This window comes from Dermacentor andersoni, chromosome 7, assembly GCF_023375885.2.
Source record: "Dermacentor andersoni chromosome 7, qqDerAnde1_hic_scaffold, whole genome shotgun sequence".
Classification (NCBI taxonomy): Eukaryota; Metazoa; Arthropoda; class Arachnida; order Ixodida; family Ixodidae; genus Dermacentor; species Dermacentor andersoni.
The window spans coordinates 26634905-26660700 of NC_092820.1; positions in this window are offsets into that span (position 1 = coordinate 26634905).

The following is a 25796-nucleotide window of genomic DNA, read 5'->3' on the forward strand; positions in this document are numbered from 1 at the left end:
GCCACTTTAAATTCTTTCTCCTGGCTTAGCTTTCTTATCTCACGATTAACAGCCACAACGTCCTTGGCAATTGCTCCGTTCCTTCCTTGCACCTCCGGCACTGTGCATACCACGATCTGGACTTGCTGTGCTATCGCCCTTAAATCGTCAACTCTCTCCGCTAATCTTTCTACCACTTTTGCAGCATCACCATTCAAGACATCATTTAGCCCCGCCACTATCACTACCAAATTGCGCTCTGCAACATTCTCAGAAAGCTCGTTTTTTGTTTCTCTCAGTACGGTGTCCATTGTCCTGCCTGGGAACGTCCCGACAGCTACCCGCTTATCACCCTTTGCACGCTCTATTAAAGCTATTTTGCACCTCCTCATATTTGAATCCCCACTGATAAGTACTAGGGCATTTATTCCCTCCCTCCGAACTTCCAGGTTATGCTTATCATTGGCTATGAGCTCATTCCTTGGGGTTAGCTTGTTCCCCTCCTCTCCTCGCGCTCGCTGGCGCCCTTGTGGCTGCAGCGTCGCCTCACTCGGGGCGTGTTGTGCTGCTTCACTATAACTATGCCGATTCACCGGCGGCGAGCCGACTCCCGCTTCCTCTGGCTCCCTGCCTCCCACTTCGCCTGTAGGGTCTACCCTACTTTCTGTGCTTTTGCCACCGGCTTGGTGTCCCGATCCATCATTCTCCGCTGCCCGCGTCTCAAGCGCATCGAGCCGCCTATGCAGTTCTGCTCTCCTTTCCCTCTCTTCTCCAAGCTCGGCCACGGTTCTTACTAATTGCGCGGCCTAGACCGCTTCCACCTTGACCAACTCGGCGACTTTCGCCTGCAAAGCTACCCGCTTCTCCCGCTCCTCCCTCAGGTCTGCTTTCAGATCTTCGAACTTGGCTGTCCAATTTCCTTCCAGTTTTTTAACTGCTTCCCTGACCCCTTACGTGCAGAGGAGCCTGCACGTAAAGCTAGACTCCTCTGCGTCTGCTAAGCTCTCGAAACTGGTCTTGTCGAGGGAGCACCAGCGCAGGCACTCGTCGCACTGCACTTGCTCCGCGTCCCCCGCGGCCTTCCCTTTCTTTGGTTTCATCGCTAGGCCTACGTCCTTCGGCTCAACGAGCAAGTCCGCCAAACCACTTCGAAGAGCTAGCTCGGACAGTTAAATAAGCCTATCAAATAGGTCCCGCCTAGCACCTAGGCCTAACGAGGGAAACCGCCAGACCTAGACACTTCAAAAACATCAGCTAATAAAAAGAAAAAAAAGAGTACTTAGCTACGAACAAAGTCGCTGAAGCCTCGACAGAAGAGCGTCCGCAGCATCCATCCAACACCTCAACCAAGCCGAACAGGAACTCCGAACCGAACAGGAACAGCCCCAATGCGCGCGTGGCGCGCCACCTGTCGGGGCAGCGCCGTACATTGAGAGGAGGGGGTCTTCTGTGTTTGCTGCAAGATGGCTCTGTGTGTGCGGAAAGCGCAGAAGAAATGTAGCGGAAACGCACTTCGCTACTCGTGTAACTGCGACTTCTGTAAGTTACATGTTCATAATTACCGATATACACCGCAGTATAACTTTCTACGGCTCGTTTCTAAGGCAACACCGCATTCACTAGGGGCGCTTTTGTACCGCTGTGAAGCATCATGTACTTAAGCGCGTCCGAAAAATGTGTGTACCTCCTGGAGTAAAAACATTTTTCTTTAAATTACATTCGGAACCACTCCCTGTTAAAACTTGGTTGAATTCGAGGGGTTGCTTTGTGCCGTAGTCAACAAACTGTCGGCTCTGTCCACGTGCCGAAACCATTAGATCACTGCTCACATAAAAGCACTAAAGGTTAAAGCAAATAAAGCTCTAAATATCCTTAAAATTTTGTCTCATAAGCACTGGGGTTCCGACCGAACGTGCCTTTTACGTGTTTACCGGTCTCTTGTGCGTAGCCTTTTAGACTGCGGCTCCGTGGTTTACGGCTCAGCCAGACAGTCCTACATCCAACGACTGGATCCGGTACATAACCTTGGACTGCGACTGGCAAGTGGTGCCTACCGAACTTCACCTACTCCAAGTTTATACGTCGAGTGTAATGAACCCTCCTTACAGCAGCGCAGAGCATTCCTCACTTTTTCCTACATACTCAGAATTCAGTCATCACCCCAACACATATGCTACAACATCCTCACACAATGCAACACACGCTTACACTACACAAATAAACCGAACACGATTAGGCCACTTATCCTGCGGTATGAGCAATACTGTCGGGATTATGACATTCCCCACGAAGTCCTCCAGGCTGCCAAGAAACCACAACGGTTGGCCCCGTGGTACGATTTCACACACTTATGTGATTGGACGTTAACACATCTAAAGAAAAGAGACATCCCACACGAACACATTATACAAGAATTCCGTGCACTTCAGGACAAATATCAAAATAACATGCAATATTACACTGATGGCTCTAAAACAAAAGCTCACGTGAGTGTGGGGGCCGTAGCGGAAAATTGGGAAACAAGTATTCGATTACCACAACACGCCTCTGTTTTGACGGCTGAAGTTTACGCTATCTGGGTTGTTGTTAAAAAGATTATAACTGATAAACACAAACATGCAGTCATATACACTGACTCTTTAAGCTCACTGAAGGCTCTACAGTTGAAACCTGAGTGTGAACCCCTGATAGGGGACATTTTAAACATGTTGGTGCTTAACGAATACGGGAGGTCAATTCGTTTCTGCTGGGTCCCAAGCCATGTTGGGATACCAGGTAACGAAGCAGCTGATAGGTGTGCATTGATGGCAGCGCACAAAGATATTACAAACACGAAACTCCCATATAATGATAGCATCCGTGCAATTAGAAAAGCCTTCACGGTAAAATGGCAACGCGAATGGGACCGTTGTGCCGACAACAAGCTACATCTCACGAAACCCATAGTTGGCGAGTGGAAGTCGTGTTATCATCAAGAGCGGTTCATCGAAGTAGTTTTATGCCGGCTACGCATTGGGCACACACACCTCACACACAATTACTTACTTACGAAAGAAGACACACCTACATGCGAGAAATGTCAACAACCACTAACAGTTATGCACATATTACTCACATGTACGCAGACTGAAACACACAGACGAACACTTTTACACAAATTATATCAACTACACATACCTTTACACCCTGCTCTGATTTTAGGTGATGATCCGCTAGTCCCATTATGTGACGTCCGTAAATTTCTACACGACACTGGATTTTTACATAAAATATAGATTACTAACACAGCCTTTTTCTTTACAAACTGGATTTCAAAACACCTCGTGTTTGGCGCAGCATAGCCTTAGCTGCTTTTGCGCCATTAAAACCCATTTAACTAACAACTTGTGGTTGTCGATAACGCCGCCAACGTGTTCTGAAAGATGAATCGGTTGAATTGATGAAGACAGATTGCAAACGGCAGAAAGATGCATCGTAAAGCTGCAGAAAAGTCAGGACAATACACTGCTTAAATATGGATTCAAGTTGAAAAATTTCAGCCTCCAGGTCCAGCCTCCACCCAATCAAAGACGCAGCGGGTGCCTTTCTGCAAGTATTAAGGGTCCTTCCTTGTAGGCTGAACATCCTTAAAAAAGAACACACCCTAATTCGAGAATACGGCAGACGTAATGTTCATAACTCATCAGCAACGCAGCCCCAAGCATAGACGTCTTTTTATTGCTGAAAATGCTCAACAACTCCTTTTCTCCGTTTCTCCTTTTTTTGCATCTGTTATGCATCATGTTATCCATCACGCCATCATGTTATCCCTAAGTACATAAAAAGAGCAACTTACGGTATCAGCTTATTTTGCTAAAGAAAAGAAATGAAACCGAGATTCGGTGATTGAAACACAAGTAACGAGCATTTCTTGACGTTAAGGGAAAAAGAAAGATCATCCAGACAGTATCGGAGGGCAGAAAAATAACATTGCGAAATTTGGCGTAACATATTGATGTCCCGTGATGAGAAGGAAAATGCAATGTCTTGAGCTTAGAGTCGCGCATCCTGATGAACTGCGACAGGAGACAACAAAATATTGAACAAAAGCGGAGAAAAAACTGATCCCTGGGTACACCTCTGGTATGTTTATATGTGCCCGATGTAGCTCAATCGTTGAAACAAAGGAATTGTATACCAGAAAGGAACTCGCCATTTGGGATGATCGCCGAGTGTTGGTGATGATCTAGATTACTTTACTATGGCACATACCGTTACAGAGGCACCGACCAATAAGATTGTCTGCCTGTTGATAATAATGATAATGATTCCCGCACAGTGGCACTTACTCACGGGTGTTACATATCGAGCCAACGCCAAGTAGCTCTTTGAGTTGATTTTAGCTTGTTGATAATCACAATTTTCCAACTAAGGCACACACCCATAATAGGGGACTGGACAGGAAGCAGCCAGTACAATTAAAATAAATAAAACTATAGGAAGAAACACAAGCCTGTATAACATTTCCCACATTGCGAAGAACGGGTACGCGAGAGCACATGCGTGCGTCAGTTTTGATAACGCCAAATTCGCAAGAATGAAATGAGCAAACTCACAGCGATTCATTGAGTAAGCGAGTAGAAATTTACAGAAATTTAATAAAATAAGGCACGATGGTTCCGGCTGCTATACCAGGGCCTCATTGGCACGAGCGGCTCGCTGGGAAGGGTCCAGAAGTGCCAATTGGGAGGTATAGCCTGCGGACGAGAGCAGAATGAGCCAATTGGCTCCCCCGGCCCTACTCTGCAGGTTGTCTCCCGTCGCCTATATCTCATTAGTGGAACTTTCTGTATTATGCGGATGTCTACGTGCGGAGGCATTTTGGCGCACTTCCACGTGATGTGCTTACTGTGGGTGTGTCTGCGCACCACGGACACTCCTCAGTGAACCATGTGGGGTGTATCCTGCGTAGATGGTTCAGTTTCGGGTGTGTATTCGCCTGAATACAATGCCAGTGCCTCTCCTTTTGCCGGTTAAATTTGAGTGAGGATGGTCAAAACGTCTCCGCTCCTGTCTATGCTGTAAGGGTATGTCACGAGAATTCGGCAGAAGGTCGTCGCTGGGCCATGTCGTTGCTCGTACGTTTAATCCTCGAGCAATACACTCTGCCCTCGCGTTCCCTGGCAGTCTCTCGTGTGCCGGACACCATATGACAGTGTCGTGCCCTTGTATTTGATTCCCTGAAGTGTTGATTGTCCATTGGGGTGCCCTCCAATTAAGATACAGGCTGCAAGGCGCTTGTGAGTCGGATAAATACAACAGCCGAATCTGATTGGCGCTCGGCGTCCTGATTGGCCAAGGCGATGGCTGCAGCCTCTGCCACTTATGCGGAAAAGGTTTTTTAGAATGGCGTTACAATGCTCTTCTGACAGGTATGGACTACGGTGAAGGTGTCGTAGCTGGTTGATCTAGCACCCGCGTAATACACTCCCGGTGCCATGCCGAAAAGTTTGTGAAGTGTCTTTGCGTTTGGACTGCGTCGTCCGGGATGGTACTTACGATGCATGCTCTTGGGAATTCGGGCCACCGCAATGTGCGATCGAAAGTTGCGGTCACTCTGTACCATTTGCTCGGCGGCGTACCGGGGCCTCAGGGTAAAGCCTAACCTCGCCTATAGTTCCCTGTCATGAACTGAAGAACAAAGTGGTTATTTCATAGCATATAACGTCGTGACTGCTTACTCGTCAAAGGTATTGTGCAGACCCACTCGCTCTGCTAGCGCATTCGGAAAGACCAAGGCCCGCTTAGAAGGCTTTTATGATCATTGTATTTGCCTGTCATATCTCTTGGTTCGTCAAAGCCTAATACGAAAGAGCGTATGTGATGAGGCGATTAACCACTTCTCGAAAGTTTTGCTTCTGATTGGTTCCAGCGTGTGCGTTGGATCCGCATTATTCTGTTTATTTTTAGCAACTTCTAATCCTGCCTAATGTTCTACAATTATTGGTTGAATAATAAAAAGACGGCAATATTGTTGTTTATTTACTTATTGTGTCATCCTTGCAGAAATATATAACTGTACATGTTAAATATAATATTTAACGAACAGCTTCATAAGTCAAGTGACTTGATGTGCTGTTTTAGTATAGATATGTACGGGTAAAAAAAACTTGGCTGTAACAATAAATTTCTGATTTTCTTCTGTTATGCAAGCTTTACAAACTACTCAGAGTGCATCGTTTTCAATACGTATTAAAATGTATACATATTGGTTTTCAGCTGTTGGACACTAATCAGATGATTTGGGTTTATTTATCCAGTTACGAAAAAAAAAAACGACGACGCAGCTGTTACTTGTGATTACTATAAACCTTTCGATCTGAGGCCCGAGGAACACAATACCTATGACATATTCGACGTAAAGTTTTTTTACGAGTAAGTTACTGGTGACCAAACGTAAGTTCATATTGTTACTAATGTATCGTATCTTTGTTATGACTAAAATGAAACGTGCCGGTGAAAATTCCATAGGTCACAATGTTGATTCCGAATAATGTAGGAAACTCTACTATGGCGAAAATAAGGTAGGCCTCATCAAATTCGACTGTTCCAGATGAATATATTACCTAATTGAAGCCTTTCAAATGCTGCAACTGCATTTCCGAAGTCCTCCTAAAATATTGGCCGGAAAAGACTAGCTCGTTCCCATAACCAGCCGTAACTATTCTATGTAACCACCACGGAAGAATATTGCACCCCTATAAGCTGCATTCACACTGTAATGAGCGCACAAGAAGACGGCCTAGGAATGGCTTAACAGCTCTGGCCAACTCCAACCGATTGGCTAAATTGTTGCTAGCAATAATGTAGGAACTATGCACAAGAATAAAGATGTCAATATTACCTAAAGTTATTAGAAAAGGGTGCACAACTCAACTGTGGCGACGTGAATTAGTGCTTCTACACAAAATTGATGGAGCATTGTTGTAATGAAGGTTATGTTTCGCTAGCTGGGCAATCTTCTTTTTTTATTTTCAGAAAAGCACTGGGGCAAAGAAAAACACTGTAGTAAAAGATCTTCGATCAATTTGCATTGACAGCGCGTTTTCCATTCGAAGTCAAACTCTATTATATAGGTCTTTTTGGATATGCCTCTATAGAATCGCACCTCCAACTTCGTCATCAGCAGGAGAACGCCACAGCCACAAGACTAAAGAAAGTTTCAAACGTATTTGAAAAAGTCGGTATCTGCGAAAAAGTATTATTTTAGCATCTCGAGTTCAATGCTCTTACGTAAATTTTTTTCTTTTTACAATTCGGGATAACAGTTAAGTGAAAATGCAATAAAGCTGCATAAAATAAAAACAAATTAGTTGAAGAAGGCTTCACCATTAGAGAAGAACAAACATGGTGTAGAAAAAAGTGCGTGCGCCTTTTTTTTTATAATTGCCGTTTAAAATGGCACGTGGTTAAGTAACACATGGTTATTACTAATATACAATGTAAAGCTTCAGCCACCTTAGAAATATGCAGATATGAAGACGTAAAAATATGTATTTTGTTTAATTCGCTCATCATGTTTTGTTTTTTTTACACTTGTCAACACATAATGTTCATGGAGTTAGATGGGCGCTACGCGCTCAGCACATAACGCTGAGTGCATAGTGCTACGCGCCTTGCACTCTAGGTTCTAACTGAACCCAAACTGAAAACTGCACCCAAACCACTATTGCTGCGGGAAGTACAACCCAATGAGAATATGCTTCGAGCGTGCAAGAATCTGAACTGAACCTCAGCGAAAAGAAAACTAGAATAGCTGCCTATTCGCCAGGAAACGGTTCAAGCTTGTATGATGACAACGGGATGTTCGATAAATCTTCTATTCATCGAAATAACTGTACTTCTTAACTCGGCCCACCCCAATGGCATATTTTTGCGCCTCGCCATTTGTGGGAATAGACAATGGAAATGTGCTGGTAACTACGGAAAAATCTTGACAGAGATGCTTGCACTTCCGAAGGCAGACATGTCAAATGTGTTCCGCGGTGGAAGCATTGTTTCAGGCACTATGCTAAATCACAACGTCTGTTTAAGCTTCCATTAAGGTTTTTAGGTGAGCTCGGTACAATAGCTATATGAGGCGTAAAATAAACAGGACAGGATACACAGATGCATGAAAGACGATGCTCTCGAGGGGATAAAACATAAAAACTAACAAAGTCATCTGCACAGCGTCTTCTGAACAAAAATATGAGTTGCTTATCAATCTCGCATCGTTATTAAGCAACTGCAATTTTTTTCTTGTGCAGAAGACACTGTGCAGATGAATTAGGCAGTTTTTTTTCTGTTCTCAGAAAGCAGCAACCGCGGCGTCAAAAGGCACATGAAATCTGCCTTCTAGGACAACACACATTTTGCGCCTTGAAGCAGAGGACATAACTCGCCGAACTATGAAAATCCTTCCCTGGGCAAAGCATCTGTGCTTTCCACCAGTGTTGCGGAATGGGGCCGCCAGTCCATTGCAATTCCATTCCGGGGAATTATAACTTGCCGTAGTTCCGTTCCGGTCAATTCCTCGGAAAGAAAAAAACTTAGCCCATTCCCACTCTGGGAATGGCCGGGCCGTTCCATCCCACTCCTGTAATTCCTCAACTTAGAAAAGACATCATGGTAGTCTTATCATGTTACCGATGACCGCAATATAAAACTGACTCCATAAGACGCGTTGAGAACTGCAAAAATACGCAAAACGCGTTAGCAAGCTGGAGAGTTAGTAGTACGGCGACATATGTCGTGCAGTACAACCACCCTACTAATTCCAATAAGGGCACTTCTCCCGCTACCTAGAGTATTTCCATGGTCAGCAGGTTTTAATCGCTTTAGATGTTTTCATATTGTGTTAGCTTAAGTCTGGTAATGCTAAAATGACGACATAGCGTATTTTTGGTTAGGTGTCCTCGTAATTTTTAAATGCTGTAATAAATGTCGCTACTAATGCATAGTGCGAAAAGAAGCTTTATTTTAGTTTTAGTCGTCGAAATTTTACAGCAAAATGTCATGAGCTAAATGCGCGCTTCGTCGTTTAGTTTCGAAAACACGAAGTGCAAATGCCGGCTGTTTTAACGGCCAGTTCTAAAAACAAAACGAAAGTTAGAGAGAATAATTGCCTTCAACCTAACTTTGTGTTGCGCTTCACAAACATGAACTGCTTGAAAGAGGTGCTTGACAGCCGACTTAGCTTCACTGTCATTATCACGGATGCAGTAGAAAGCACGCGTTCCACGTCAGCTGGCGTCGCATGCACTGTGAGAACTGCCGTGGCGAGGCTGGAAAGCAAGGGAAAGCGGCTAGCGTTTGCTTTCCAATTGGTTAGGGGCTGAACCACGTCTGCGCAAGTTGCCTTTGTAAGGTAAGGCGAAATTTCACCTGCAGTGGATCCAGGCATATTGTCTAGGAACGCATTTTCATTTTGCCTGATGTTTTTAAACATCACTCTGCTTGGCTCTGCATCAAAGTCTGCATTGCGACGGCGCTGACACTGTCCTGCGCCCTAACAAACAAGGACCCCTTCTCAACACAGCAGAACGCATCTGCTTGACTGTTGCAGCTGAACACCAAGAATACCTATACCGTGGGTCTAGGAGGGCACCAAATAAAAAAAACAAAGTCAGCCCACGGGCTTGCGTAAAGCTTCTCCATGCTACCATGTAGGCCATTGGCCACCTCTTTGCGTAGAAGTGTGCCTTTGCGGAAGCTTTCCACAAAGGATACATCTATATTTCGCAACGCTGGAAGAAAAACCCCGGCTGTCTCTTGCCTTTCCTGCAGCAACTGCGTGGCTTCCTCTACAGGGGAGAGAAGCTCCATCAAGTCTGTCGCCAGTCAGTTCATATTTAGACAGTTTATCCTTCTTGTGCGCGTACAGATTTTCTGTCAAACCTAGATGTCTCGAAAAAGTGGTAACGAGCTTTTTCATCATTCGCCGCTGCAAGTTCCACCTCGTCGCGTTGTGAGATTGCAAATGCAGACCGGCCACATTGAGCACTTATTTCCGTGTCGGCGGTATTCTTGCGCATATAAGAAACGATAACGCCGCAATTTTGTACGACTTCCTCGGCATTTGGGTCCTAAAATAAACCGAGGACGACAATTAGCGAATATTGCTAGTGCAAGTAAAGGTAGCGCAAATTGCAAACTTACAGTGCAATATACTTTCAGAAAGAGAATTATGACACATGGAATCGTACTGTATTGCACTCGACAACACACTGACACTCTTCAAGACTGTATTAGACAAAATAAAGTGGGGACAGACACGGCCGTTTTCTCCAGCCCTACAACAAATTGAGTACACATTAATGCATAGGGTGCACGTTCCTGTTCATTACGAATAAATATCGTGCTCGTAGTGCCACGGCTGCAGCACTACGGCTTGTATTATCTTAATTAAATGGGCATCGTAGTTCAAATAAACATACTAGCAGCAGACTGCCGCCTCGCTGACTGGTCTTATATGCCAGGCTATTGTGCTTATGGGCTGAGCGATCAGTACTTGGAGTGACGTACGCAGGATTTCATTTTCCCAAGCGTTCGGGAGGGGGGAGGAGTGCAATAAAAAAGATGAGATCGCAATCATGAAAGACGAAAAATATCAACCAACACAAAATACAATAAGACAAAGATAGCTTGAACAAGGAATCAACCAAATCCAAATCTTTTAAAATGTAACTCCGGGAGACCGCGGCCGTTCTTTCCATGATATTCCAGTTTTGCTTTTATTTGTATTTAGAGGTATTTCAGAACGGTTGACTGACGTGGTGAGAGCAGACCTCGAAGTCGCGCAAGCTCGGTGCCTGGCATATCGAAAAGAATTATCTGCAGCCAGTATTTGATTGGGAAGCTGATTCGTGACCTCGGCCATGGCAGCAAATGCACCACGAATGCCCAAGATGAAAGAGCGAAGCACGCTCGAAAATTCAGCTAAACGTGAGCTGCGGGTAGTAGCCTAATGAAATTTTAAAGTACCGAAACTGTAATAAGCACAGTTGTCTTTCCCAACTTTTCACACTGCAATTATTATATTCATACAGTCTTTGTCCATGCAAGCAGGGCAAACTATTTAACAAAGCTTGGCCGAAACAATTGTTCATGAATATAGTAATAAATGAACAACGTATCAATGCACGTAAGATGAAACCAATATGTTAATTCATAGTTTATACCTGCCGAATGGCGCTATTTATAGCAAACTGCAAGCTGCGGGCGACGCAGCCAAATCTAAATTGCTCCAACTCATGGAACTCACTTAAAAGCTCATTGGTTAGGCGTTCCGGGCAGTCACCGAAATTGCCATCATCATTGTCGTCTTCAGTCTTCCACCCGGTAAATTCAAATGCCTTTATTGTTGATGAATCGCTGTCACCACAGAAAATGAAACAAAAACAGCTAAGGCAGGCGAAATTGTACCAAAATACATAATTCACCTTCTCACTGATGTTTAACTGCAGCAACGCTGTGTCATACTCGGAGCGGATCCGAGCAGTTGCGTGGCTCCCCGTTACGCGAGTGAAACTGAGGAGGTACGTGTGAGCCGTGATGTCGCTGTCCACGAATCTTGCTTCGAAAGCCAGGAAGCCTTCCGTAGACCGCGACGTCCACACATCTAGTGGGATACAGACGGACTCCACTCCCGCCAAAGACGATGATATTTTGATCTGCAGAGATGATACTTTCCCGGGCAGGAACATCTCTCTCAGTTCATCCCGCGATGGCAACTGGAACACCGGCACGATGACCGGAATTTAAAAGAATACAAAGCAGTTACATTGATGAAAGGCAGCTTATAATTTTGTCAAACTTACCGTTACGTTATGTGCGAATTTATTTCTCTCGACAACACGAAATTCCTCCATATCAGCGCAAATCGTGTTGTTTATGCCGTTGTCTAGAGCAGCCTTTCGACGAACAGGCAGGTAGCTGCACCCAGCGGTGAAGGATTGCGTTGTCTTCGGCTGGCTTGCCCGCCCTTGCTCTTGCTTCAAGCACTCGCGTTCATGCTTTCTTTTGAGGTGCCAAATCAAATTACATTAAACTTCCACTACAGCATGTATAGTTCCGGAGCAAAGCTTGCAGCGTGCAGCTTGTTTGCTTCGCAGGAAATTTCAAAAAATTATTTCCGTTCTGCCATGATGGTGAAGTTACTGCATGCGTGAGCTGCTGGGCGCAGAAGCCCGCATGCCAGTGCGTCGTGGAAGCGCTTTTTATTTGCAATATAAGGCTGGAAAACATGGTGGGGGTGGTAGCACAGAAAATTGAGGAGGATTCATCGAAGCAATATTGTCTAGCATTAACAGTATCAGCCAGCTACTAAATGAACCGTTGGGCTTCTTTAACTGCCAATACGCGCCAGTGCGGCGGCGCCGCTACTCGGACGTCTCCCCCACCCCCAACTCCTACCCCCACCCGTGAACAGAGCGAACGTTGGTTTTCTCCGGCATGAATCGTCGCATCGGGGCTCGGTGAGGCGCCACCGTGGCCGCTGTTACCTAGGGTCTGCTGCTTCGGCTGCCTTCCCGAACCAATGCTTTCAAGAGTTTACTCTCTCTTTTTCCCTTTATGGAGGTAGAGGGCGCACAGTTCGTCGTGTACGACTGTGTGCTGCTGTGACCCGCGACCTTCGTCGACAGAGTTTCGGGCAAAAGCGTCAGTGTGTCTAGACAGGGTACGGCGGGGGGGGGGGGGGGTGCAAAAGGGCTGGGATGAGGGAGGAGTACGCAAGCTCGTATGTGAAAGCTTACAGTGAACACAAGTATCGCGCGAGCGTCAATACGCATCACAACTTAGAAAAGCGCTTTTTCCAATATGCGTCCAAGTCGCCGACAGCTACACAAGCAAAAAAGAAAGAAGTGAAAGGTAGGGTCAGAGCAGGCGGCCGGGGTGAAGGCGCCGCCGAGGTAAAAGAAATCGCAAGGCGTTATGGGGGGGGGGGGGGGCGAAGTATGCCACTATAGTTCAGCACAATGGATACCAATGGCATAGAGCGACGGTTACGCCAAACACCTAGGCAAACTTCGGAGCAACTCTGTCCATAAGGACAGAATTCTAGTTGGCGCGTTGCTTATAAATGTACCACGCTTGTAATCGGCCCAGCCATATTAATAATACTGCTTTATGGTTAAATTTGAAGCTCTGACTTACAAATGTTTCAACATGGGATGGTCGGTTCTTCGGCTTATTGTGACAAAAAAAAACAGCCTGTTAACGAAAAAGCGCTCTATTTTCGGAAAAAAGACTTAATTCTATTCAGATTCCATTCCGAGAAAAAGGGGCGCTATTCCATTTCTATTCCATTCCCCCAAGCGTTGTCGCCATTCCATTCCGATTCAATTCTGCGGTCGCAAAAATGTGGAATGATTCCAGGGTCATTCCAATTCCGGAGTGGCAACTGCGCAACACTCCTTCCCACTATCTTGTCGACCATCTTTAGCCAGTGCAAGACTAAGCGCCATGTGTGAAAACGATCGTTAGGGGTTTTCTACAAATTGTCGCTGTCTATCCTTCTGAAGCATGAACGTGCTCACCTGCTTCTCAAAACGAAGGAAACTGGGCGAAATGTCAGATGCTGGCTGTTTTCTTTGCGACAGACTGAAAGTATCCTAATGAGCCCTGTCTTCGGTACGACAGGCTATATCACAGTCCACTGACCACCACTACAGTAGTAGGTAGCTGAAGCAGCAGGAAAAATAACCCACAGCGTTGCTGCCCAGAAAACGATGTGTGGGAGCTACGCAAACACCACGTAAACACTCAGATTCTTATTAATCGCCACACTGGTAAATATGCACTATAAATTTCCCTGTATCTGTACAATCCATTAGTAAACTGCACTACACGAGTATACAAGGAATACGTCTTCGCCTATTAATAAGAGTGCTCCAGCTACTTTCCTGTGTCTCGTTTTTGATAAAGTCAACGTCAAAATCACGCCGATCGCGGTCACAAGAAAGTCTACTCACCGAATCGCACACCATGGCTCGATGAGTGTACCGAGAAAAAAAAACAACTGAGCATGGAACCGTGCTCATCCGGCCTTGATTATACTGTGTAGGTGCGAGTGTTATGTTGCTTCCAACGCGAACCGCTACAGCACGGTTAGCGTTGGAAGCAACACAACACACGGACCTACACAACATACTCAAGGTAGCTCGAGCAATCGTCTCCTCCCCCCAAACTTAAACATCGTAGCTTTTAAAAAGGGCCACTGTAGTGTATTCGGGAATTCACTTTAGCACCGGCTGCACAATAAGCCACCGCTCTGTCTGAACTTCATGGCGCCACGCTACAACACGCATCCATCCACACGTCTGTTTCTTCTGTGTTTCTAGCTTTCCTCTTCAACCTGCGTTCGCTCTACACGCCATCACGAGCTTTGCTTCCAACCTTTTCACAAAGTGGAGACGTGGGCAGACCACACGGCGCTACAGCGACGGTATAAGCTATCGATCGCGGCGCGGTGACATGTTTGATCAATTTAGTTTACCTTTCCTGCTCAGCGTTCGCTTGTCTCTTCTCCGCTGTTGTTTAGTTGCGTAGTGTTATATGGCGAGTATGACGAAAAATTCCTTGTGGAGCCCGAAAACCTCTTTATCAATACGAGGCGAGAATGCGCGGTTGAATCCTTGTTTCCATGGTTGATAGCTGCCACACGGTGTACAGTTACTCACGACCCATTGTCCTAAAAAATATAGATACACCGGCGAAAAACATTTCACAAGTGTGTCCACAATATCTAAAGGGGATAGCATGCAGTATAAGACCTTCTGGTAAACACCCGACCACTGAGGATGAAAAGTGACGTAACGGACCCAAACCAAAGTATGCGCCACTCATGCAATAATTACACATGCACGCGCAACTGTCCTCGCTTCACTGTCTATGCGTTCGTTATGCCGCGCCGAACTTTGCGCAAACAAATCAACCGGAACCAACCTGAATGACAACTTCCCGCGATATGTGTAGCATTGTATGGTGAACCGTGTGGTGTGGAAGGCATATGTGTGACTAGCTAAATGTGTACCTCTCGCTGTTCGTACTCTTTGCGGATATAGAAGGTGTCCAATCTAAATTTCCAATCCAATCTAAACTATGGGAATGCCACGTAGCTGGACAGAACCAAGGTACTGTTGTTCGTCGTCGATTGCAGATACTCAAATATTCTTTCTGATTCCGCCTAATTAGATAATTATTCCTAATTCATTAATTCATTCGTCAAATGTTTAATTACATGAAAAGTGTCGATGAGAATATCCTTGAGTGACATGAAAAGCTCCCGACACAACTTTCTGTTGCTCAATACGTGCTACATAAAATTGTTCTTCCGACCATGAAAGAAGTCCGCGAATATACGCAAAGTGCGTCGAACGGCCAGTCACACGACAGTTTTGCGTGCATATGAAGCATGGCGTGGACGCGAACACTAACAAGCGAATCTGTAGCACAGCTAGTCAGGGCCCAGCGCTCGCAATCATGCCACTACGACGCGGTAACAAAGCCTAGGCGCTTGCACTCTTCCAGAGTCGCCGGAAACGCGGCCGCGTCTCTTTTCACCGGTGGGCGAGTAGTTTTCGATAAGATTCTCCATTCGCGAAGCACCGTTGCCCTTCTGTACAGTTCTTCTACAGTAAAATGATGTAAGCTGGCTGCAAACATATTGAAAAGGTACCTTCACATGCAAAGACAATTATCTAGGTCATAATTAAAATTTCTGCGAGTTTCATAATATGTTTCTGATAATTGGTAATCCGACTTTCTTGCGCTACAGTCACCTTCTAGCGAAACTAATTTTCAGGCAAATAATGGAATGCTTGTGAGTGTCGCCTAAGTGCAGCATTGCTCCATTAGTTATTGAGGGGCTAACTTACTGAAGGACGTCAGAAAGCATAAGGTGAGCAAGCATATCGTGAGGTCATGCTATGTGAAAATTTCAGAACGTTGCACAATAATGAATTACGTTAAGTCACAAGTAATGTTGATTTAAGTGAGCCACGATTGAAGAAAGTGCATGTCAATTCTTTCCGTTTTCAGGCATCAAAGACCTCATACTGCAAAAGTGAAAAAAGATGCACAAAAGGAAATCTTGGAAACCAAGGATAGTGGTAACTTTTTCCATTTTGAAGACATCACTTCGTATTCCATTTTCTTTTAACAAAGACAATATTTCAAGCTAGAGGGCTGTGCAGGTGCGGAGATACTGTCTAGCAGTTTTTCGCAAGCCTGGACCATGTACGGGCCTCCTATTTATGCGCCTGTGCCAGGCACGGGCACGAAGCCGCAGGCCCAGGCCTGTTCATAGATGGAAGATGTTTACTGGGGTGCTATGCAGGATGCGCCGAGTTTCTCGTTCACCCGAGTTTTACCCGAGTTTGCTCGACGGCAGTCAGTGAACGGAGATAGCGCGGGACGCGCAAAGGCTGCAGGCAAAAAAATACGTAGACAAAAAGCCGCGTATGACAACATAAGCGCACCCTGCGCGGGACGCTGCTTTCACGTTTCAAGCGCAGACGGCTGCACAACGAAACGCGCCAGCGCCGCGTATTGTTATCAACGGATTATCGCAACTTAGCAATACCGTGACTGTCCCGCTGTCTGTCTGCACACTTGCCGTGAGCCGCTTGCCACGCCTTTCGCGGGCGCGTCAAGGGCGTGCCTCCTCTTTCGGGACTATCTTTCTATCCTCCATCGAATGAGAACAGGGTACATGCGGCGCATTCTTGCACTTACACTTTCGCTCAAACGAATACGTTAAAATACAACAAATAAAATTACGAACATTTTTATTTCTTTAAGTGTCTGTTTTTCGTTTTGAATGCTAGAAATTTCTGATGACAAACGGAGATCGAGCAAACTATTAAATTTTGCACTTCTTGCCACGAGTGGCGACAGTGAGGCGAAAGCTTAGAAGCGGATACATTGAAGCGGGTCGCGCACCCGAGGCAGTTCATACGGTGAGAAGTCACCTAGGGGCGCTACAGTACTATTCTCAATAATGTCAGTGATCACCACTCTTTCTCTATTAGGGGAATAGAAACGCAGCGCCGCAGTACGGCTCTTCATCGCAGGCGCTTTAAGGCCCCTGCTTTACCAACTAAAAATTATACACTGGTCATAAATACGGGAACAACGGCTGTCGCTGCAAAATGACGGTCCGTAGTGCCCGTAGTGACGCAGTTCAGTGAAAATGTACCAGTTTATCCTTGTGCGCGAAGCCTCGGCGATGCATTGCGAAGAAGTGCGTGCTTCCCAACGACACAATTCATCGCTTGTCATCGCTTGCCCAGTGAAAGTGCCTCTGAGCGCATGTACGCAGTATTTGAGTGTTTTGTGCGCACCAAGGTGCTTGCGGATTACTTATGCTGGAGCCAGCAGCGATCGCAGAAGGATACCGTAACGACACCGCAGCAATTGCATTTTGGCAGGTGAGGGCTCTTGTGTGCGGTTATGAAATGAGACTTCGAACTGAGGAAGGTGTTGGAACTGTTGAGTGCACGGTGCTTGTGATGAAGAAATGCCATTGCACTGGGTCTAGAAGAGCGAGCGATTCTCGGACGCTGATCGTGTTTACGACGTTGTGGCTCCGATACATCACCGATGACAGAGCAGCCATCTCAAACGACTGCTGCGATACGCACTCCTCAGCATCGTCGTCACCCTCGGTGCATCGACGCCTTGCAAGCAGCTACAGTGACGTGCCGATAATTATTTACTGTGCGCTACGTCGCCACAATGCAGGCAATGAAACCGTGATGTGGGGCCATGTCAGCCCGAGAAGATATATGCATAAGCCAGCGACAGTCAACGCTTTGTTTTTGATAGTAGTGCGCAGTACATCACCGATGACAGTGCGTTGTGCGTGTTTTATGTCGGTGGTGAATATTGTTGGTGCCTGTCAGCTCGGCACCGCGTCGCTGTTGCCGAAAGATAAGTTGGGCGTGGCCCAACCGTGGTGGGTGCGCGCACAAGAGTTACATGCCTCGCGCGGGGCGTGACGTATGGCTTTGATTGACAGGCGAACTCGTGCTAAACTCGTGCATCGCGAAACCCCTTCCGAGTTCAACTCGGGAACATGGCGGCAGCAGCAGCAGCCTGTGTTATTTCATCCAGCGGCAGCAAGCGTCAGTATGACCGTCTGGACCCGTTCACGTAGTACATGACCGCCGTGGAGTTTCAGCGTCATTTTCGCCTGTCGAAGACATCAGTGCGCTGGCTGTGTGACGAGCTAGGCGAAGACTCTCGTATATGGAGACAGCGTGGCGGGCTTCATTCGCTCACCGTCGAAGAACAAGTCCTCTGCGCCCTCAGTTTCTACGGGACTGGGAGTTTTCAGGGAAGCGTCGGCGCCGAGCGTTACATTGGACGTCATCAGACTACTGTGAGCCTCTGTGTCAGTGATGTCTGATGCGCTTATTGGTGCGGGAGTGCGGAAGCGGGGGCTGGATTCCCCGAAGACTGCGGCTGAGCGGGCATTTATAAAAGAACGCTATTTACTTCGCGGAAACATTACGAACGTAGTCGGGTATGTCGACGGAACGTACGTAGGAATTAAGGCGCCTTCAATGTCAGCGTTACTGTGATTAACATTGAAGCAATGTCTAGACGCACCACATTGTCAAATTTGTTACTTCTGTGTAGCCGACTTAAATTTTGTGTTACCGACATCACACATGCGACAGCCTATGATAATGACTTTTTCGCTGGTTGCTGAATTTTTACAGATTGTTCTACTTATCTATCAGGGTGCCTTCCAAATGGCTCACTTTTTGGGGAAAGAGGTTAAAGAAGTATGAATAGATAAATGGATATCGCAAATTGTGTGAAGTACCCTGTGAATGCTAATCTCATAAAGAACTTGGTTTTTCTTATGAGATTACTTAGTACTTAGTACAAGTTAGTATGCATAATGCTGAATTATGGTCATGCGTCATATATCGGCCGCACTATGAAACAGCAAGGCATTGCACAATTCGTTGCAGTGCGAGATGAGGATGTCGCACCAAGCCAGTTGTGCCTATGCATTTATGGCGAAATGAAAATGCATTGAGAACCTTAGTGTGCTGGCTTGCATGAAGAAAATACTTCAGAGTGTTTGCTATGTTCACTCTTTGTGCCAGTGGTTCAGTGTATTTTCTTTTTTTTTGGGGGGGGGGGTGCAGCGTTATTCTGTATGGACAAATCATATATTTTCGTCTCATAATGGGGCTCTAATTCTTCAGCAGTAGAACAATGCAGATCCACTGCTCTGCAGAACTCGGTGTGCGTGAAGATGTCGTGAACCACCAAGGCAAAATTACATATCGGGAGAAATGTGGTGCAGGTGCCAATGAAAAGTGGGTCTTTAACCCGCCATGATAAAAATAAAGATTGCAGAGGGAATAGACCTTTTGTACAGCTTTAGGGCAATGATTACACAAACTGTGACATGCTTAAACGTGTAAAAGCTTGCCGCAATGCCAAAGTAGGATGAGCGATATGTAGCGTATTTTGGCATTGAACGTGTCTTGTAACTGCTATTTTTATTATAAGCCTCGCTGTCACTCCTTTCCCCCCGGCACTCCCTTTACCGAAACGCAGCACTGTCTTTCTATTGTTGTCATGATGACGATGGTAACGGCAGCAGTAAGGCTAGTTAATGCTTGCCCCCTTCGATTCCTGCGAGTTTAGTGGTACAGAATATGGCACGTGCATACACCTGTGCAGCAAAATTTTATGCTTGCGGTGATTAGTTGGAAAGCTAATTCGTGTTGGGACATTTTAAAGATGTGCGCCGTTGTGGCTTAATAACTAGAGCATTGATGAGGTTGAAGACTGGTTGTATTGGTATAGAAGCTTGAAGTTGAATTGCACAACAATTCGACGGGACACAAAGAAGAGAAATACACACAGCAGAACGCTATGCTGTGTGTGTTACTCTTCTTTGTGTGCCGTCGAATTGTTGCGCGATCCAACTTCAAACAGAGCATTGGGCTTCTTTGTTCTTTGGTGCAGGACCGAGGAAGTGTGAGGTATTCGACACCATGCCAGTGCCTTGCCACACAATTATGGAAGTCTGAAGGTTTGCAAACAAAGCTTTGCTTTCAAATCCACCTGCTCCTGTAATACAAGCACTGATTGAAAGAACCGTCATACAAAAAGAATGGTGAAATGAATGGCCTTTGAAAATTTGTATGTTGACACTAATGACAATAGGTGCCACACCGAACTCGACAATTGTACTGGACAGAGCAGTTTGTTTCCTATGTGAAGCACAAGCTTCCATTACATGCTGTGCAGATAACCAAGCTCAGTTTCTTTTGACGTGCTACACAACATTCACTGTAATCTGTTTTTGATTCTAAAGAAGTGCCAAACACCACCTCTTTTTCAAGGATGTCATGAGAATATTTGGAGAGACATTTTTACAGCCCCTCATAATAGAAGTGTGGCCAGCCAGCTTTGCTTGGGTACCTTTATAGATTTCTGTTCCTGATCATTGTGTGCTATCAAGTTGCTAAAGTCTATGCAACCAGTGCAAGGCATTACGTGATTCTATAGTCGGATACAACTTTAGCAGGCCGCAGAATCTGCACTTCAATGGCAGGTGAACACAAGCCTGCACCAATGGGCACACACTCTACACTGACGTCGTGCTGCTGGACGCACTAATACCCGCTCATTGGAGAGGGACTATTTCTTTAGACGTGGAGGCAATGGGCAGCTGCACTTTGGTCATCTGGGCGGGGCCTCTCCTGTCTTGCGAAGTTGTATCTGACTAGAGGATGCCGCTTTTCATACAACACAAAAGGACAAAGTGTACAATTATTTGGCCTATGAAATGAATACATCACAAGTGAGCTACGCATGGGCTTAAGCTGTGTGAAAATTAGTACATGCAAATATATGACATTGTTAAAGAATATGTCGTATCGAACATGCATGTAATGGCACGTTTACATCGGGGAGTGTTGCATTCATATGCACAGTCTATAGGTGATAGCATTATCAAGCTCATGCCGTTTCCCGTCTTTTCATTGTGAAATACACACACCATTCATCTTGTGGCTAATCAACACCCACTGTATTCTTGCACATAGAAAGAACAAACAGCACAATGACGTATATGCTGCATTAGTGTCTTTTTCATTTACGCGGTCCAAGAGTGGCACAGGTTGTCTTACGTTTTTGCCCATTTTGAAGAGACATCAAGTGCATGTTACAAGTGTCCCAATATGCACAGCACAATGTTTACTGCAATAATTTTATTCATGCTCTTGAATAATAAACAAAATAATAAACTGAAAGCTCCTTTATAAGGTGTGTTCTGGGGGCTCCACTGGAGAGCAGTAAGGGCATTGATCCTACTGTTGCAGAGCAGCCCTCTGGACCTCTGCCACACTCTCAAGAGCACGTGCCTGGCGCTCGCCTACTGCCAGCAGGTGGTTGAGTGCCTCCAGCAGCAGAATGTTTTGCTGCAAAAAAAAGTGGATTGTTGGAATGAATCAACCGCATATAAACCATTATTTACAAATAAAAATGCTCATTGCACTATTGGTACTAAATGCCCTTAACTGTGGAAGCCTTTAGTGTATGCATAATAAAACAATTTGTCGGGACAACGTTGCTTTATTTTTTATAACGGGTTGTTTTTTCAGAGCCAATTGTGATGTTTATTAGTGTGCCAACAGCTGAGGTGTCCTCGCACCTTCACGAGTCTCTACTGTAAGCACCACAAACCTATTTTTGTTCACTGCAAAACCAATGCCGCTCCCTACAATCCCGTCTTATGCGAGCTGATTGCATCCTATGCCTACAAACATATTTTTGTCCCATTACGCAATTTTCTACCATCCTCGGCTGCAGTTCTTGACATCCATTCTGTCACGCTTATGTAATCACCTGTTATAAATTGGCAACAAGTGATTGAAGACGTGCATGGCCTGCCCGCCGATTCCATTTTTCTTTTCTTAATCTCAGCTAGCATATCAGTTGCCACGGTTTACTACGCCACTGTCTTCCTGCCGTAATGCTATCTCCAACAATTTTTGTTACTTCGCTTTCTGCACAGTCCTCGACTTCTCAAGTTTCTTTGTTAACCTCCAGGTTTATGTGCCATATTGCATAACCGGTAGAATGCAATGATTCTAAACATTTTTCAAGGATATCGGTAACGTGGCGATCACGATTCGGGAATGCCTCCCATGTGCTGTACAAACCATGAAATTTTTGTATAAGTTTCCTGCTTTACATCAGTACCTGCTACTGATATTTCACCTGGATAAAGATACTCTTCCATAGATTCTGCGGGCTGAATGTCACTGATGAATTTCTGTTATTTCACTAAGTGAAGGTTACCTTTATGTTTTCCATATTTTCGCGGGCCCACGTACATGTAAAAGCACGAACACTCATTGGTTCTCAATGCCTTTTTTAAACTGCTGGACATTCAGTTCGTTACTACGATAGTGACTTAATCCGTGCACTATTATTATGCTAAATATGAAACAGTAGAAATATACTTATCTGCAGTTTGTCGATGTCTCCTTCACTGTGTTGGTTGCGAGATCCATCATCGGCACCACCTCCTTGTCGCATCTTAGCTATATCGGCTGTCTTTAGCACACGCTATGCAATATTCGTGACGCTCGCAGTCACGCAGAGGGGAGGAACTCAGCGCACTCACAGAAGCAGCACCGGATAAGTTGTTTGTTCAGGATTGTGCCGTGAACAGTAGGTGCGCGTTGCGATCTGTAAAATCGCCTAAGCTATGGGAAGCCTTTCGGGGTGCACGGAAATATTGCTCACGGAGGAACAGAACTATCCAAGAAATAGTGGTAATCGTCGAGCCTGATCACTACGTCGCGCACTGCAAGCTCGTTGTACGAGTTTGTTTACACTGGGCTTCAATGTTTAGCCGCCATGCTCGCCCGATGAATGTATGTGATGACGCCACCACAGCGTTCCCTCGTGGTATAATGCGAAGCGTACTAAATAACAAATTAGTCGAATACACATTCAGTCTACATCTTGTAAGCTTTAAAATGCATTTAAACCACGTTAAACTAACTAATAATATTGTACTAAATGCATTTGTTTTATAACTCGCTTGTGCGTGTAATGCACTCAGTGGAACGACAAACAAGTGAAAGAAGGCACGACCATGCACCGACGGTATGATCACGTGAGCCCCTGTTTGTCGACCGCCCAGGAGGCAACGCCCAAGGAATGATAGCCACCCAGAGTGAATCTAGATAAACCAATGAAACTGGAGGCTTGTGGAAAAATAAACTGTGTCTCGGTACCATTTGTGCTTTCATCTTGGGGTGTCGCCAGAGCTCGTGAAGATCCCGAGTTTCGCCAAACTCGGCGCATCCTGAATAGCACCCCTGCATTTGATCTGAGCCCCGCTGCTCCTTGCGCATGCACTGCGTTGCTATAGTGACGTACGCAATAGGTCTGCAGCGGAAGGGAGGACAACGGTGAGGTCGTTTGTTTTGCGTTTCGTCGGCATAAACTAATCTAACCTAACCTAACCTGGCACCCCATCAATCTGTACTAAAGAAATTATAAGACTAATAATAAAAAGCAAAGATAAAAGGAAAAAGAAATCTTTCCGATAAAGGGAATTGAAACAAGGACTCGCGGGTGAAAACCATGCATCCTAACCAACAAACCGTTCCGGAGACAAGCTCTGCCGTTTCCTAGACCCCTGAAATAGGATGTCAGCGCCTTAGAATACAACGCGGCACATGTGCAGACAGCAGCGAGGGTGAGATCACGTGCAAAAACCTCTCCCTTCACTGATGGACCTGAATCGCACCTAAGAGCACAGGCATTACATGTGAAGCTCAAGGAACAAGTTGCAATAATTGTTTGTGAATTAATTTAGCAAACAATACAAGAACGGTTCATGTCTTATTCTTTTTTGTCTCTGTATAAACAAACTCTTCCCGTAAATGTGCAAAAGAAGTATTTAAAGACATTATGCATAAAAAATTACTGATACCTCTCTTGCTTTTGCGCGATGTTACCGCTTTCGAAACAATTACTGAAATGAAGCTCTTTTACCACCTTTTACTTATTGCATCAAATTGACGACCTCCTTATCGTCACTACTGTACGCAAAAGTTCAATAGAGATACATTACATTGCTTGAAATTTTCATTCGGTATGACTTGTTACTTTCAATTACTTGTTTTCTCCCACTAAACCTCGTGTATTCAAGTGCTTGTTGAGTAACTGTGTCTTAATTAACAACACAAGTCGTGCTGACGCTCTTTCTACGCCTCGGCTTCACGCTTCCTCATGAAGAAATTGATTACCTAATTAGCGCTAATTAACGCAAAAATCGTCAATTCGACTCCAACCTAAATTCATGGGTCCTAATTAACTTCACGTTAATAAAATCCACAGGTAGTTAGTTTACCCCCCCCCCCCTCGAAGTTTGATGGTTTAACCCCCTATAAAATTTGGTGCTATCAATTTTGGCGCCATAACGCCGGACATTGCATTTTTTGAACCCTGAGCCATCTAAGGCTTTAGGCTGAATAATTGCTTCCTCGCTGCATGTATTAAGAGTTTTTTGTCAATGTTTCTTATTCTAAGAACATTATCTAAGAATAATTACGAAGGCATGATCAATCAGGCAATTGAAATCGAAGCAGACATCCTTTTTAATTTATGTGTTGGTATTTTATCTCATATGCCTGTGAATTCCGCACTTTCAACTCGCTTAGGATTTCACGGAATGGCGCGGGGCACTTACTCAAGCGCAGCTGGAATCGCCGAGAACTGCTTTTATAGGAATAGCAACTATATAGGCACTCCAGGGGCACTTTTGCCATCGTCGGCGCCGCTGAAGTGGCGGTGAGGTTCTGTACAAAGTCCAAGGGCCATAACATCTTCGCCGCGTACAGTATGATGTATGTGTGTATGAAAACGTGCGAGGGTGTGCCGACGATGGCGGCTCAAACTCGCGTGGGAAACGGAGGAAAGCGGGGAGGAAGCGCGCCGTCTTCCGTCGCGCGCAAGTTGCTGTGGGGAAGCGAGAAAGGGGGGCGCGTTCTGTGCGTTTCACTGCAAAAAGGAGCCCACCGTCAACGGTCACACCGTCAATGCTACGCTAAATCACCTTGGATATGGAAGCGCAAGGGCATGCTTTGCTTTCTGCTGCTGGCATATGAGGGTTATACACAAACGGCATTAAGCACCTAAACACTGCTGCTGTGCTACTCCCTGTGCTTTGGTCTCAGCAGCAAGCGTCCCGCTAACCTTATCCAATAATACGCTGTGTGCTATCCAACGACGCTGCTTTCCCGTCAGTCTGTTCTCGTGCACCATCCATATGCGACACCTGCAACGTCATTGGCGGTGCTCATCACGTCAGCATGGTGGGACGCCCGGTAGCCGCCAAGGTGCTATTCTTTCTGACCAGCAGGATTTCCCTTCCATGCTGCTTCGCGCCAAAATGTCGCACGGGCGCGTGGTTAGAACACCGCACGAGGATTTGAAGCGCAACTCTAAACCTTGCTATTGCCTTCAGTGATTAACGCTTGGGTTGAAACTGCGAAATGTTTAAAAGCGTTTGCTTTTTTTTTAGAATACCCCTCATTTCTTGTTTCTTACCACTGTTGACGCCCCAGCCAGAACGCAGTTCAGTCTAACACAGCAGTAATAATCGCACACTGGTATGATACCACCGTGTTGTGGGACCGTACTTTGTCACGGTGGTAAGCAGTGTGTTCTCACATTGCTTCCTTGTGACAGCTAGAACTTTGATACGATGTCGCAGAGGCGCTAGGCTTCTGGTC